Source organism: Hyperolius riggenbachi, chromosome 3, assembly GCF_040937935.1.
Source record: "Hyperolius riggenbachi isolate aHypRig1 chromosome 3, aHypRig1.pri, whole genome shotgun sequence".
Lineage (NCBI taxonomy): Eukaryota > Metazoa > Chordata > Amphibia > Anura > Hyperoliidae > Hyperolius > Hyperolius riggenbachi.
The window spans coordinates 347,358,029-347,372,199 of NC_090648.1; the positions used below are offsets into that span (position 1 = coordinate 347,358,029).

General features: G+C 44.2%; 1 long non-coding RNA gene across 1 annotated transcript in view; it reads right to left on the bottom strand.

Annotated features, from left to right (window-relative positions):
- LOC137563934 (uncharacterized) overlaps positions 1-11,151 on the bottom strand; it is a 198,310-nt gene extending 187,159 nt beyond the window's left edge. Inside the window, exon 1 of the long non-coding RNA XR_011030473.1 lies at positions 11,101-11,151. This is a non-coding gene — a long non-coding RNA (uncharacterized lncRNA). The remainder of the gene's footprint in view (positions 1-11,100) is intronic.
- Between the last annotated feature and the right edge of the window lie 3,020 nt (positions 11,152-14,171).

Consider the following 14,171-nt stretch of genomic DNA (forward strand, 5'->3'; position numbering starts at 1 on the left):
AGCAGCGAGTAAGGATGTCGTGACACAGGAGAAAATGATCTGCTGTGCAGACACTGCATATTGAAGGCTGTGGATGCAGGTGGGCGGTGGACAGACCATGCGGGTAACCATGAGACAGGTATGAATAGTACACAGCAGTACCCCAGCCTTCCCATTGCCCTAGGTACTAGCCTTGTAATCCTTCCAAAAAATCTGGTCCTGGTTGACTCTGGCCTATAAGGAGCAATAGTGACTGGATGGAGTTTTCCAGCCAACCAGATTGTGCACTTTTCATGGTCTGCATGACTAGGGTTGTGACAAGGGCTGTGCTCTCCACAGGCTGTTTTAGCCGGGTGCTCCTCCTGGCTAATTTTGGTGAGCACCCGGCTGTTATCAGCTCAACTCCTCCTCCTATGCTGTAAGCAGAGTTGCGCGTCAAAACACCGGTCCTGCATTCTCTCATCTCGCCCCACCTGGCTACTTTTTCATGCCACCTGGCTACATTTTCAAGCCATCCGGCTGGAAAAAAAATTCTGGGGAGAACACTGCAAGGGTATTATTGGAGGTGTGTCAGGTTGGGTCATATATCAAAATATTTTTAGTCAAAAGTCACACCCTGCTAGAAGATGTCACTTTATACAATCTTATCTCATGCTGGGAGAGGTATGCAAAAAGTAAACTCAGATCTGTAAAATTAAACTGTCTGTCTAGTAGGGGGAACAGCTGGCATATCGAGCCATTCTGCGGTAGATTTATTTGGACAGAGCCTTCCTCAGTCATATTCAGCTAATCAAACACATTTTTCAGTTTCTCATATCAGACCAGATAAGGAGAAGCAGAGAAAAATGTCGACTGAATACAGCTCTGAAGGCTTTTATGCAATCCAGAAGTCCTTTTGTCAAGCAACATTTTTGCTTCATTAATCTGAGTTCACGTTATATGTAAGGAAGGAAAACGTCAAGCGTACATGCAAAATAGACGCTGCGGAAATGTAAAATAGTCACTAGTAGAATGTAGGTAAAATTACCGATCGTCTACTATTGGGCAGTGGTAATTCCATTAGAAAAATATTGGTAAATGATATTTTACTATCGTTAAACCTACCGGTATTTGCCCTCCCTCTCCCGATGCCTAATCCTAACCAACAACCCACTGATAAATAACTCTAATCACTACCCTACACACATCAATACCTAACCCTTACTAACCCACTCACTGATGCCTAACCTTAATCACCCCCCCACCCCCACTGCAAACTCACCAATATCCTCACCACCTATGCTGTAGTAGGATAAATATTGGGCACTACCATGAATGTAAATTTGGGTACTGGAGGCACCTGATAAAATAGCGGTTGCCTGGGGTAGCCCACTATGCAAACTACGGCTACATATAGCGGGTGCCAGGAGCCACTACTGGGTGCCTCCAGTGCCCAAATTTCTTATAGCTGGTATTAGCCTATGGGACGCCCAAACTCCCATGGCACCTCAGGTGCTCAAATTTCCTGTTTCAATTTTTAAGTCCTCCAATACTGCAGCCAATAAAAGGGATAGTTAAATTATTAATGTCGTTGAGGTGCAACGAGTTGTAACAGTACGTTAAGCAGCACAATCATAAACTCCATTGACTTTATGCTGTACTGTATAGGTCACATGGCAATGGCAAGCAGCAATGCAACTTATGACCGATATGGTGCGATCCTATATTTTAGGATGTGCACTGCAACCGCTAAAGTGAGAAATAGAGATGTCGCGGACCTCCGATTTTAGGTTCGCGAACTCTGTTCACGAACCTCCGCGAAAGGTTTGGTTCGCGAAAAAGTTCGCGAACCGCAATAGACTTCAATGGGGAGGCGAACTTTAAAAATTTTAAAAAATTCTACTGGCTGGAAAAATGATAGAAAACATGTTTCAAGAGCTCTAATACCTGGAGGCACACCTGACTGAGTGAAATACACATCAATGCTGGAGGACCCTCCCTCCCTCCTCCAAGCAAGGTCCTTATAACATTTGACTCCGTTGTCTGCCTACACTAATTAGTTATGGGACAGCTGCTACACACTCTGCTAGGGAGATTTTAATTAGCCTCTTGTGGGTCCCCTCCTCCTCCTCCCTCCTCCCACCCTTCTACCTTTCTACCTATTCCCTCCTCCCTCCTACCGGAGGGAGGAGGGTCTCATCTGCCAGGGAATTACACTATATCAAAAACCAGTTTACATCATACCATGGCTGGGAATCAAACCCAGATCTCACTGTGTGGTGGGCAAGTCACCCTAACCACTGTACCACTACAGTAGTAACTGAAGCTGGCCTAAAATTTACCATTTATGCTCAATGCAATAGAAACATTAGGTTGCTTAAAGGGAACCTTAACTGATAGTGATATGGATGTTTCCTGTAAACAATACCAGTTGCCTGGCAGTCCAGCTGATCTTTGTGACTGCAATAGTGGCTGAATCACACCCTGAAACAAGCATGCAGCTAATCCAGTCTGACTTCAGTCAGAGCACCTGATCTGCATGCTTGTTCAGGCGCTGTGGCTAAAAGTGAGACACAGGATCAGCAGGCGATTCAGGCAACTGGTATTATTTTAAAAGTAAAAATCCATATCCTTCTCCGTTTAGATTCCCTTTAAGGATTTGTAGCATAAAAGCCAACTCACATTGGCTGGGATTTGAACCTGGGTCTCACTGTGTGGTGGGCAAGCACCCTAACCACTGTACCACAACAGTACTAACTGAAGCTGGCCTAAAATTTACCATTTATGCTCAATACAAGAGAAAAAGTAGACAAGACAAATAACATTTATATCACACTTTTCTCCTGGCGGACTTAAAGCACCAGAGCTGCAGCCACTAGGGCATGCTCTATAGGCAGTAGCAGTGTTAGGAAGACTTGCCTAAGGTCTCCTACTGAATAGGTGCTGGCTTACTGAACAGACAGAGCTGAGATTTGAACTCTGGTCTCCTGTGTCAGAGGCAGAGCCCTTAACCATTACACCATGCAGCCACTGCTTACGGATATGTAGCCAGACATGGCCTTGTCTTTTGTGTTCAACAGTTGTCCAAAGAGATCCCCAGATAGCCAGGTAGATTCAGCTCTCTCTCTCACCAACACTACATGCTGAAGCCAGCCTAGCATGTACCATTTATGCTCAATCTATTTATGCTCAAAAATACAATTCCGCGGAAAGCGGTGACCATCCCTACTAGAGAGACAGAGAGAGAGAAAAAGAGAAAAAGAGAGAGAGAGAGAGAGAGAGAGAGAGAGAGATGAATCTACCTGGCTATCTGGGGTTCTCTTTGGACAACTGTTGAACACAAAAGGCAAGGCCACGTCTGGCTACATATCTGTAAGCAGTGGCTGCATGGTGTACTGGTTAAGGGCTCTGCCTCTGACACAGGAAACCAGAGTTCAAATCTCAGCTCTGTCTGTTCAGTAAGCCAGCACCTATTCAGTAGGAGACCTTAGGCAAGTCTTCCTAACACTGCTACTGCCTATAGAGCATGCCCTAGTGGCTGCAGCTCTGGTGCTTTGAGTCCGCCAGGAGAAAAGAGTGATATAAATGTTATTTGTCTTGTCTACTTTTTCTGTTGTATTGAGCATAAATGGTAAATGTTAGGCCAGCTTCAGTTAGTACTGTTGTGGTACAGTGGTTAGGGTGCTTGCCCACCACACAGTGAGACCCGGGTTCAAATCCCAGCCAATGTGAGTTGGCTTTTATGCTACAAATCCTTAAAGGGAACCTAAACAGAGAGGGAACCCACAAGAGGCTAATTAAAATCTCCCTAGCAGAGTGTGTAGCAGCTGTCCCATAACTAATTAGTGTAGGCAGACAACTGAGTCAAATGGTATAAGGACCTTGCTTGGAGGAGGGCGGGCCTCCAGCAGTGAGAGCAGTGTGTTTGGCAATAATGTGTCTGCTGACAGTGATATGGAGGGTCAAAGTTTTGCTCAATAGAGCATTATGGGGCGAATTGAACTTCCGCAAAAGTTCGCCTGATGCAGGCGAACGCGAACCCCCAAAGTTCGCCTGGAACCGTTCACAGGCGAACCGTTCGCGACATCTCTAGTGAGAAAGGAGCCTTAGAGCAGTTCTTCCCAACCCTGTCCGCAAGTACGACTAAACAGTGCACCTTTTGTATAAACTCACAGACGTACGGTAGTTAATCGGCTCTGCTGAGACACTAATTACCTCACCTGTGAACGTTTGTGGTTTTCTGCAAAACATACACTGTCGGTGGTACTTGAGGACAGGGTTGGGAAGCCTTGCCTTAGAGCAACAGATCTATACATGTTCCCTGTGAAAGAGAAGTCAGACTGGCAGGACAATAGTTAAATCACAAGGACAGCTTAGCTGTGAAAGGATGATTGTTTTGTCCACTTTGTATAATGAGTGGCAAGCCAGGGTGAGCTATGCACAAGTGAATTCCTCTTATATGAATGGACATTAATAACCATTAATACACTATCAATAATTGCAAGATAGCCACATGTGACCATAATGCATCTCTCATCCTTCTCCCTTTTGTCCTTCCATTAATACAGCATTTATAACAGTATCGATCACACAAAGAGTACATTACTTCACCATGTTATGTAAGTAGTAGAATAACACATCCATCTCTCATTGCTTCCTGGTAAATGACTTTGAGAGACTGCAGAGGTCTCTCCAACCATTCATATAGCTATTCCTCTTCTGTGTCTCTCTATAGCGAGATACATGCTTATTTTTCTGTCCTCTAACCCAGCAGGAATTATGGGGCTGTTACTCTGGCCTCTTTTACTTCAGCCTTACCCTCTGCAGTAAAATGCTTTCTTTTCTGCCTCTCCGTGGGTGTCTCTTTTCTCTAATAGTACTTCACAGAAAGCTGTAATGTAGAACTGCAAAGAAGCTTTTACAGGCCAGGTAATGCTGCCCGAGTCCCTGCTGTGATACAGGAAGCCATGGAAAGGATTCGGACTGCAGCCCAGAATCCTGCCATAGAATTACAGCTGATGAAAGAGGAAGGGAGGGCTCCATGTGTAGGCATGTAGGAGGTTCTCTCTGCACAAATGATCCTTCTAATGACTTGCTCTTTGAGGAAGATCATTGCTTGATTAACCCTTTTGCCGACACCGGGACCTATACCTAATGTCTCATGCTGATAATAACATGGGCAAAACACTCTGCCGTAATAACCCAAAGGTTAACGCTTGCTGTGCTACATGAAATTCCCATTCTTGTATTTTATGTCGGGTAAGCTATTACTCTGGAGACGGTATAGAAACTTTGCTGATAAATCATGCAGCTGGGCGATCCTGCGGATTACAACAAATGCACAGTGTGCCTAAGCCATGTCCAGCTGCTGATCCCTGGCACTAGGCCCTGCGGGCGTGTTCTGTTAGCCCTGGCTATAGCAAATTGACTGCAAAACGTGAAAGTGTATTTAGAGCCTAAGAGTAAGGAAGTATAGAAATAGATCTTTATGTTTTTTGACAGGTCCTTAATCTATTGAAACTCATTTCAGTTGTAATAAAACAGCCACATGCCTACAGTATATTGATTGATTATTGATCTGGTCATATGATCGCATATCTTCTGTTCCTAATTCAAATACTGCCATCTAGGAAATACAACAAGGAGAGAAAATGAGAGCCCGTATAGTGTAGTAAGTAAGTAACAAATGATAAATAATTGTAAATGAAAGGCGGGTAGTCACAAAGGTGGGTCACCACTAAGGCAACCACTGTATAGGCAGGTGGGGAGATTTGACCCGACACCACTTGGGTTTAAGGCCTGTACACACTGAAAAAACACAAGCAAAATCGCAAGCGCATGTAGTTTTAAAAATGCATCGTATGCGTTTTTAAAAACGCATGCGCTTTTGCCTGCGTTTTTGATGCGTTTGCATTTTTCTTGTAATTGCTGATTGGCTAAAGAATCCTTTGTTATTTTTCTAGTTTACATTTTAATAGGAATCAGGAAATTGCAGAGTCTTCTGGGATATTGACTTCTGAAACAAACGCAACTGAATTGCATTGCATTTTTTCATACGTTATTTTCAAGCGCTGTGCTTAAAAAAGCGCAGCAGGCACTGCGATTGCGTTTTTTTCCTAAAAGTGCATCACACCAGTGGGTACAGGTCATCACGATTTTCATTATTTTTCAAAAGACCTTGCGATTTTAAAAACGCATGCGTTTTTAAAAACGCAGCACAAGCGCAGCAGTGTGTGCAGGCCCTAAAAGATACTCTCTGTAGACAGGAAAAGAATTGGGTGACTCCCCTCCACCAAGGGTGGACTAGAACATATGATTAGTACGTAAACAGAGGCGTCAGTAGCAAAGTAAAATATTTAAAATCAATTTAAGAAGGGAGGCCTTGGTGGACTTCCATCCCCAAATAGACTCAAAACAGTCACTTTATCAGAAAAAAAAATCAACTTTATTCGTAATTCCAAAATTTTGCAATGCATTTCACGGGTCTCAACCCGCTTCCTCCGACTACAGGAGTAACAATTTCCTAGATCAAAGACAGCAAAATCATCTCCATCGTTTATCTCAATCTCATGATTGATATGTAACCTAGCTTGCCATGTTTCCTACTATACTGAAAATAAAAACTACTTGGCAGTTGAACAGCTGATACTGGTAGTTGTTGTGTGTTTATAGATTATTTACCATTGCTAATACCTTTCTGGGTTGCATATACATTTCACTACATGGTGCACATATGTTTATAAAAAAAAAATCCTGCTGCATTTTTTCAGACATCGCATCTGAATCATTGGAACAGCTATTGGAATCGGATGCAATTTTTGCACTAGTGCCACGTCAGATTAGGAAACAGACCCGGCACCCTAGTGGTAACATAGCCTAACCTTATCTCCCCAAACCCTATCCACTCACACTAATCTCCTACAGATACACCGAACAGTAACCTTCCTACTAATACATATTACATTTACCCTTATACCAATACACATAACACTAATCTTACCACCAGTACACTTCACACTAATCCTCATACTGATATACCCAACACTAATCTTACTACCAATACACCCAACACTAACCCTCATACTGACACTTATCTTACTACCTAACACCTAACACTTATCTTACTACCAATACACCTAACACTTACTACCTAACACTTATCTTACTAACAATACACCTAACACTAACCTTACTAAGGATACACCTAACACTAATCTTTCTACCAATTCACCCAACACTAACTCTCATACCAATACACCTAACAATTATCTTACTACCAATACACCTAACACTAACCTTACTTCCGATACACCTAACACTAACCTTACTACCGATACACCTAATAGTAACTATTGAAATGCCTAACACTAACCTTCAACCACACCAAACACAATTTCAACTACACTATAGTCCAGGGCTGCCCATTAGGTAGATTGCGATCTACCGGTAGATCGCAAAGGACTTCATGGTAGATCCAGACCCCACTACATTTTTCATTCTGTACAGACAATTGTGCTCTTAAAATTGTACATTTTGACTTGCTAATTTTTTACAGTAGCTCACAGGCCGAAAAAGTGTGTGCACCTCTGCTATAGTCGAACACATAACTCCTAATGATGCATTGACTGTTACGGGATGTGTGTTTGGCTACAGTAGCAGAATGCATACTGATACTGTCGTCAAACAAAAGCACCTTGTACTTAATAGCAGGAAACGTATATTGCAATCTGTGGTGCTGAAAAGACACAGTGATTTTTGTTGTGCAAAAAGATGAACTGCTTTGCTAATTTTATGTATTTGAGATGGTGATAAATGTAGGAGTGTGGTTTCCTTTTCTAGACGCACAGAGTGCATTTGTGTTTATCATTATTATAATTATTAATTTAAAAAATAAGATTAAACATCTATATTTTGCAATATGTTGATGGAGTTAAATAATATTCCTGGGGTGTACTTACTATTTTGCACTGAACAATGTAGTCAATTGCCTGCTTGGGAATCACACATTGTTTGGGTTCATTCACATTTTGCTTGTAAAAACAAAACAGAGGACACCAAGAGCCCAATAGTGCAAGATTGTCTGGCAAGCTCAATATATAATATAATGTCAAAGGTTCCTATACTCACAAAGGTGGGTTACCATCAGGCAACCACTTGACAGGCAGGTGGGGAGTATTAGTACCTGACCCCACTCAGGTATAAAAGTTGCTCTCTGTAGATAGGAAAATGGGGAAAGAACCCCTCCACCAGGGGTGGACTTAAGCGTGCTGTAATATGTACGAACAGAGGCACCAAGCAGAGTAAAACAATGTTCTAAAAATGATAAAAAGAGGGAAGTCGAGGTGGACTTACCTCTCTTTGGTAGTGGACATATTTAAATATGTCCACTACCAGAGGAAGGTAAGCCGGGTTGCTCGTAAACTACGCCAGCGCCAATCTACGCGTCGTAGTCCGCAACTACGCATCGTAGTTCATAGACGAAGTTTAAAAACTTCGCATATGTATTTTCGTGTAGTCGTAGTCCCGCTATGCGAAGCTTCGCCCGCTATGCGTAGTTGACGTTTGTATTGCAAAGTCAACTACGCGTGCGGTAACTGCGTCTATACGGATCATTGCGCATGCCCAGAAGCATTATTGCCCTTCTATACGTATACAATTCCGCATTGGAAGGTGGTATGTACGCATATATTAGTTCACCCATTGGCATAGTTAGCGGATTATTGCGGACATTTTTCCGCATAAGGGCATAAGCGTCCGCATCAACTACGCTTCGCACTAAGCGAAGCTTACGTATTTCAATGCGTAGTTTACGAAATGCAAACGTAGCGAAGTTTATGATTTCGTAGCCGTAGTTTGCGAAGCGTAATCGCGGAAAACTACGCGTAGTTCCAGCGCCGCGAAGTTGGCTGACTACGACCATCCCTGAAGGTAAGTCCAGCTCGACTTCCCTCTTTTTATAATTTTTAGAAGATTGTTTTACTTTGCTTGGCTCCTCTGTTCGTACATATCACATTCACATTTTGCATTCACGCTTTTTTCCACTATTTTAATTTGCACACCAGTTTGCTTTTTACCGCATGACACACATATTTTCAAATTCAGTACATTGCATTGAAACCCCAAAAAATCTCAAACAACGTGGGTAGAAAATACAAACGCAAACACAGGACAAATGCGGAGCACTGCACAGCTTCAGAAACACTTTCAGCGCTGCCAATACAAGTGTGCTCCCAGCCTTAGGCCCAGTGCACACCAAAAACCTCGAGCAGATCCGTAAAACGCTAGAGGTTTTTGTAGGCAGATTTCAGTGCGATTCTAGGCATATTTTCTAAACATGCCTAGCATTTTCTGGAGCGTTTTTGTGTAGCAGATGTCAATTATTATTATTACAGTAAAGCTGTTACTGAACAGTTACTGTAACAAAAACGCTTGGAAAACCGCTCTGATCTAGCGTTTTTCATAGCGGTTTTTCACTTTCCTATTCTTTAACATTGAGGCAGAAACACCTCAGATATCCAAAAAATGCTGCAGCGCGGGAGTTTTTGTTTCTGGAAAAAATGAACCGCGCTCCGGCAGGGTCGGACTGGGACACTAAGGGCCCACCAAGGAAGTTTCAGCCCGGGGCCCCCCCCCCCCCCCGATCCCCTCCTCCTCGCCCCCCCCCCCCATTTTGGGCTCACATACACATGTACTCTAGAAATTTTGCATGAGTTTATGGTAGGGAAAAGATTGTGAGCACTTCTGAGGACAGTCTCCAATAGGGATATGTCCACATGCGGCGCGCGCAGCGCGCCGCAGCGAAAGTAAATGGGTGTCACCACGCACTGGAACATCGGCGTGGTCACGATGAGTCATGGGCAGACTTAAAAAAAAAAAAAACACAACATAAGTAGCGGTGTTATTCACAGAGATTAGGTCCGACCAGATACATTTTAGATAAAATATTCAAGTAGTTACATGCCTCATGATAATTCATCAAGTAGTCAAATCGCAGCAGATTTTCCGACAAAATGCAATCAGGTTGGCGGCAGATACCCCCACAACATGCAATCAGGTAGGCGGCAGATACCCCCACAAAATGCAATCAAATTGGCGGCAGATACCCCCCCAAAATGCAATCAGGTTGGTGGCAGATACCCCCCCCCCAAAAGTGGGCAGCAGTGACCAGAAAATCGTAATGTGGGCAGCAGACACCTGAAAATCGCAATGTGGGCAGCAGTGACCAGAAAATCGTAATGTGGGCAGCAGAGACCTGAAAATCACAATGTGTGCAGCAGACACCTGAAAATCACAATGTGTGCAGCAGACACCTGAAAATCACAATGTGGGCAGCAGACACCAGAAAATCGCAATGTGGGCAGCAGTTACCAGAAAATCGCAATGTGGGCAGCAGACACCAGAAAATCGCAATGTGGGCAGCAGGCATTAGAAAATCGCAATGTGGGCAGCAGGCACCAGAAAATCGCAATGTGGGCAGCAGTCACCAGAAAATCGTAATGTGGGCAGCAGACACCTGAAAATCGCAATGTGGGCAGCAGACACCTGAAAATCGCAATGTGGGCAGCAGACACCTGAAAATCGTAATGTGGGCAGCAGTGACCAGAAAATCGTAATGTGGGCAGCAGACACCTGAAAATCGCAATGTGGGCAGCAGTGATCAGAAAATCGTAATGTGGGCAGCAGTGACCAGAAAATCGTAATGTGGGCAGCAGACACCTGAAAATCGCAATGTGAGCAGCAGACACCTGAAAATCGTAATGTGGGCAGCAGTCACCAGAAAATCGCAATGTGGGCAGCAGTGATCAGAAAATCGCAATGTGGGCAGCAGTGATCAGAAAATCGTAATGTGGGCAGCAGTGACCAGAAAATCGTAATGTGGGCAGCAGACACCTGAAAATCGCAATGAGGGCAGCAGACACCTGAAAATCGTAATGTGGGCAGCAGTGACCAGAAAATCGTAATGTGGGCAGCAGTGACCTGAAAATCGTAATGTGGGCAGCAGACACCTGAAAATCGTAATGTGGGCAGCAGACACCTGAAAATCGTAATGTGGGCAGCAGGCACCAGAAACCCCCCTCCCTCACCTAGGGGCCCCCCCTCCAGAATTGTAGCCAGCGGCAGCAGCGGGGATGAATCACTTACCAGCATGACGACTGGAGATCCATAGCTCTGCGTGCCGCTGGCTGGTCTGGCCTCTCTCTGTTTCCTGAACTGACTGTCCAATCACGCTCTCGCAGTACTTCCTGCGAGAGCGTGATTGGACAGTCAGTTCAGGAGCCAGAGAGAGACCAGACCAGCCAGCGGCACGCAGAGCTATGGATCTCCGTGTCATGCCGTTAAGTGATTCATCCCCGCTGCTGCCGCTGGCTGCAATTCTGGAGAGGGGGGGAGCGCGGAAGGGGGGCCCCTAGGTGAGGGAGGGGGGGGAGGCTTCCGCCCCTCCCCGCCGATCTGTGCACAATGTCCCCCCTTCCTGCGCTTAGCCCCCCTCCTTTTTAGCACTGGGGCCCCCAGGAGGCGGGACGGCCGGGGCCCACCGATGGAACCATCGGTGGTTCGGTGGGCCTGTCCGAGGCTGCGCTCCGGTGTGCACCAGCCCTTAGAGTGTTATAGTGATCAGGGAAACTGAACATGCATTTTAATTCCCATGTCTGACCATAACAGATTGCACTTTAAAATGTACCTGAAGTGACATGCGACATTATGAGATAAACATACATACAAATAGTACTAGCCCTACAAAAAAAAACGGTCCCTTTTCAGTCTTCCATTAGAGGAAGACTTAAAGTTGTTATCTATGTAAATGAGCTTGGAATCAGCTTGCCTAAAGGCTGGTACACACCATGCAATTTCACGTCAGCTAGACAGGTCCAAACTGATTTCCGGTCATTTTTCTGATGGATTTGCATAGAAGCAATCAGAAATTCCGTCGGAATTTATCTATCCACCCATCTATCTGATGGGAAATTGCATGGTGTGTACCAGTCCAGGCATAATTCAGTTGATTTCTTGAAAAGTAAATAGAAGTCAAAACAGCTGAGAAACCGTGAGAGAAGGCTTCTGATAAGGATTTAGTGCCGCAGACTTTAAAGGGTCATTACTTCTATTTTTTTTTCAATTAGAAAGGCAAACTTGTCTGCTTCTGTTCAAAACAGGAAACCTTCAAATTCAACATAGAAATATGAGACTCAGTTCTGTGTGTAATTTAACTTTAGTAGAACACATACAGTTAATCATCTCATACATTTATTGTGACTTCAGGTTCACGTTTAAGGTCATAGCAGACATTCCCACACATCCTCTTAACAGTGTGCATGTGTGATTTCATTTAGATGTTGTAACAAAATGAATAATAATGTATGACTCTGGCTTGTGTGTTTTACTGGGAAGCGATTATTTTTCTTTCACAAAATGATTAGGATAAAAGATGCCTTGCCACAAACATATCATAGATTCCCAGCCATATGACTGCCCAATGCTAGGATTTTCAGCTCAACTGGTCACATAATGTAGTGCGGGGGGATTCCTTCACTATGGCTGGCTAGAAGTGGCTGGCACTGTCCTTGGGGTATTGTAAGCACAGGCAGTGTTATCTTTTTATTGACAGAGTGCCACAAATGAATTGGGATATATAAAGATCCACTGGTACACAGATGTCTTCAGAACCTGCTTTCCAGAGTTCCTAGAGGAGTGTTGCTGGAAAACAATAAGAGCTAAGCTGAAGCATAGCACTGGGGACAGGCAAAGCTCTACAAAACAATGTTTAATTGGCCTCTTTTGAAAAGAAGGGATTATATTAAACAGCCCGATATCTCCCTATAAACCCTGAACTGACACAAACCTGTTCATTAACTTCCTGATAATACTGTTTGAGCAGCAGAAACAGAATCACTTATTTCAGTGTGATTTAACCCTGTCACTGCGCCGCACACATGGAATAAGCAAGCAGTGTGTCACCTCCATGCTCTTTACCACTCTGGCCAAAATGGCAAAACAGCCATTGTTACCTATAGATTGAATTTTTACAATACCAGGAATACAAATGTTAATAAATAACTCTTCATTAATATTTAATTGAGGCCAAATAAAATATACCTAAACGCAAGCTAGTAGAAGTTAAATTGGATGATAGTCCAAACATGGGGATCAATAATTCCAAAGGAGCCACAACCAGAGCTCATTTTATACAACACTTGACCAACTAAATAGGCAGTAAGGGGTGTAGATACCTTTTCACTGTAAATTAGCCATGGGAAATGTTACCATTTATATGGCATTTTCACCCTAATCCTGCCATGCACTAATACACTCTTCTCTGAGTACTCTCCAGTGCTCCAGGACCCTCTTTATTTAAACAATGCAAATTGCCTGCATCAAAATTTTCACATTAAAATAACATTTGCCTGTGCCTGTAACCTACTTACTACATAACCCTAACCTCCTCCATCTATGCCTAAACACTAACCTCCCTGAAATCGTTAAACTATTGTGCCTGCCACTATCATCGTAACAGTAAGTATCAACCACTATGCAGACCCGTTTTCACAGCAACCCGGGCCGGGTTACCGCCCGGTTTGCTGTGATAGGAAGTAGAAAGTTACACTACTTCCTGTGAGCGGTGATATAGGAAGCTGCCTGACAACATGTGCACATTGCCTGGTGCCCAGAAGGTGAGTTATTACACACACCCCGCCGCCGCCAGACATTTCAGCAATGGAAGGGGGAGCACAGAGGGGGACCTGAGGAGAGGGAGGGAGGAGTCAGGACCCCCTCCACCAAGTCCCATTGTGTGGCTGCTTCCCCATACTTCTCTGTAATCCCCAAGGCTTGCGGGGAGGAGGAGGGTATGGAGAAACACGACGCCCTATACCTGGCTGACCTATACTGGTATACCTATATCTTGCGAATCTATACTGGGGCACGTATGGCTGGCTAACCTATACTTGGGTCACTTATGCCTGGCTAACCTATACTGGGGCAACTATACTCGGATGGCCTATACTGGGGCACCTATGGCTGGCTAACCTATACTGGGGGCACGTATGGCTGTCTAACCTATACTGGGGCACCTATGGCTAGCTAACCTAGACACAAGACAAGACACAGAACAAAACCAGAGCTGCAGCCACTAGGACGTGCTCTATAGGCAGTAGCAGTATTAGGTAGTCTTGCCCAAAGTCTCCCTATGAATAAGTGCTGGCTTACTGATCAGG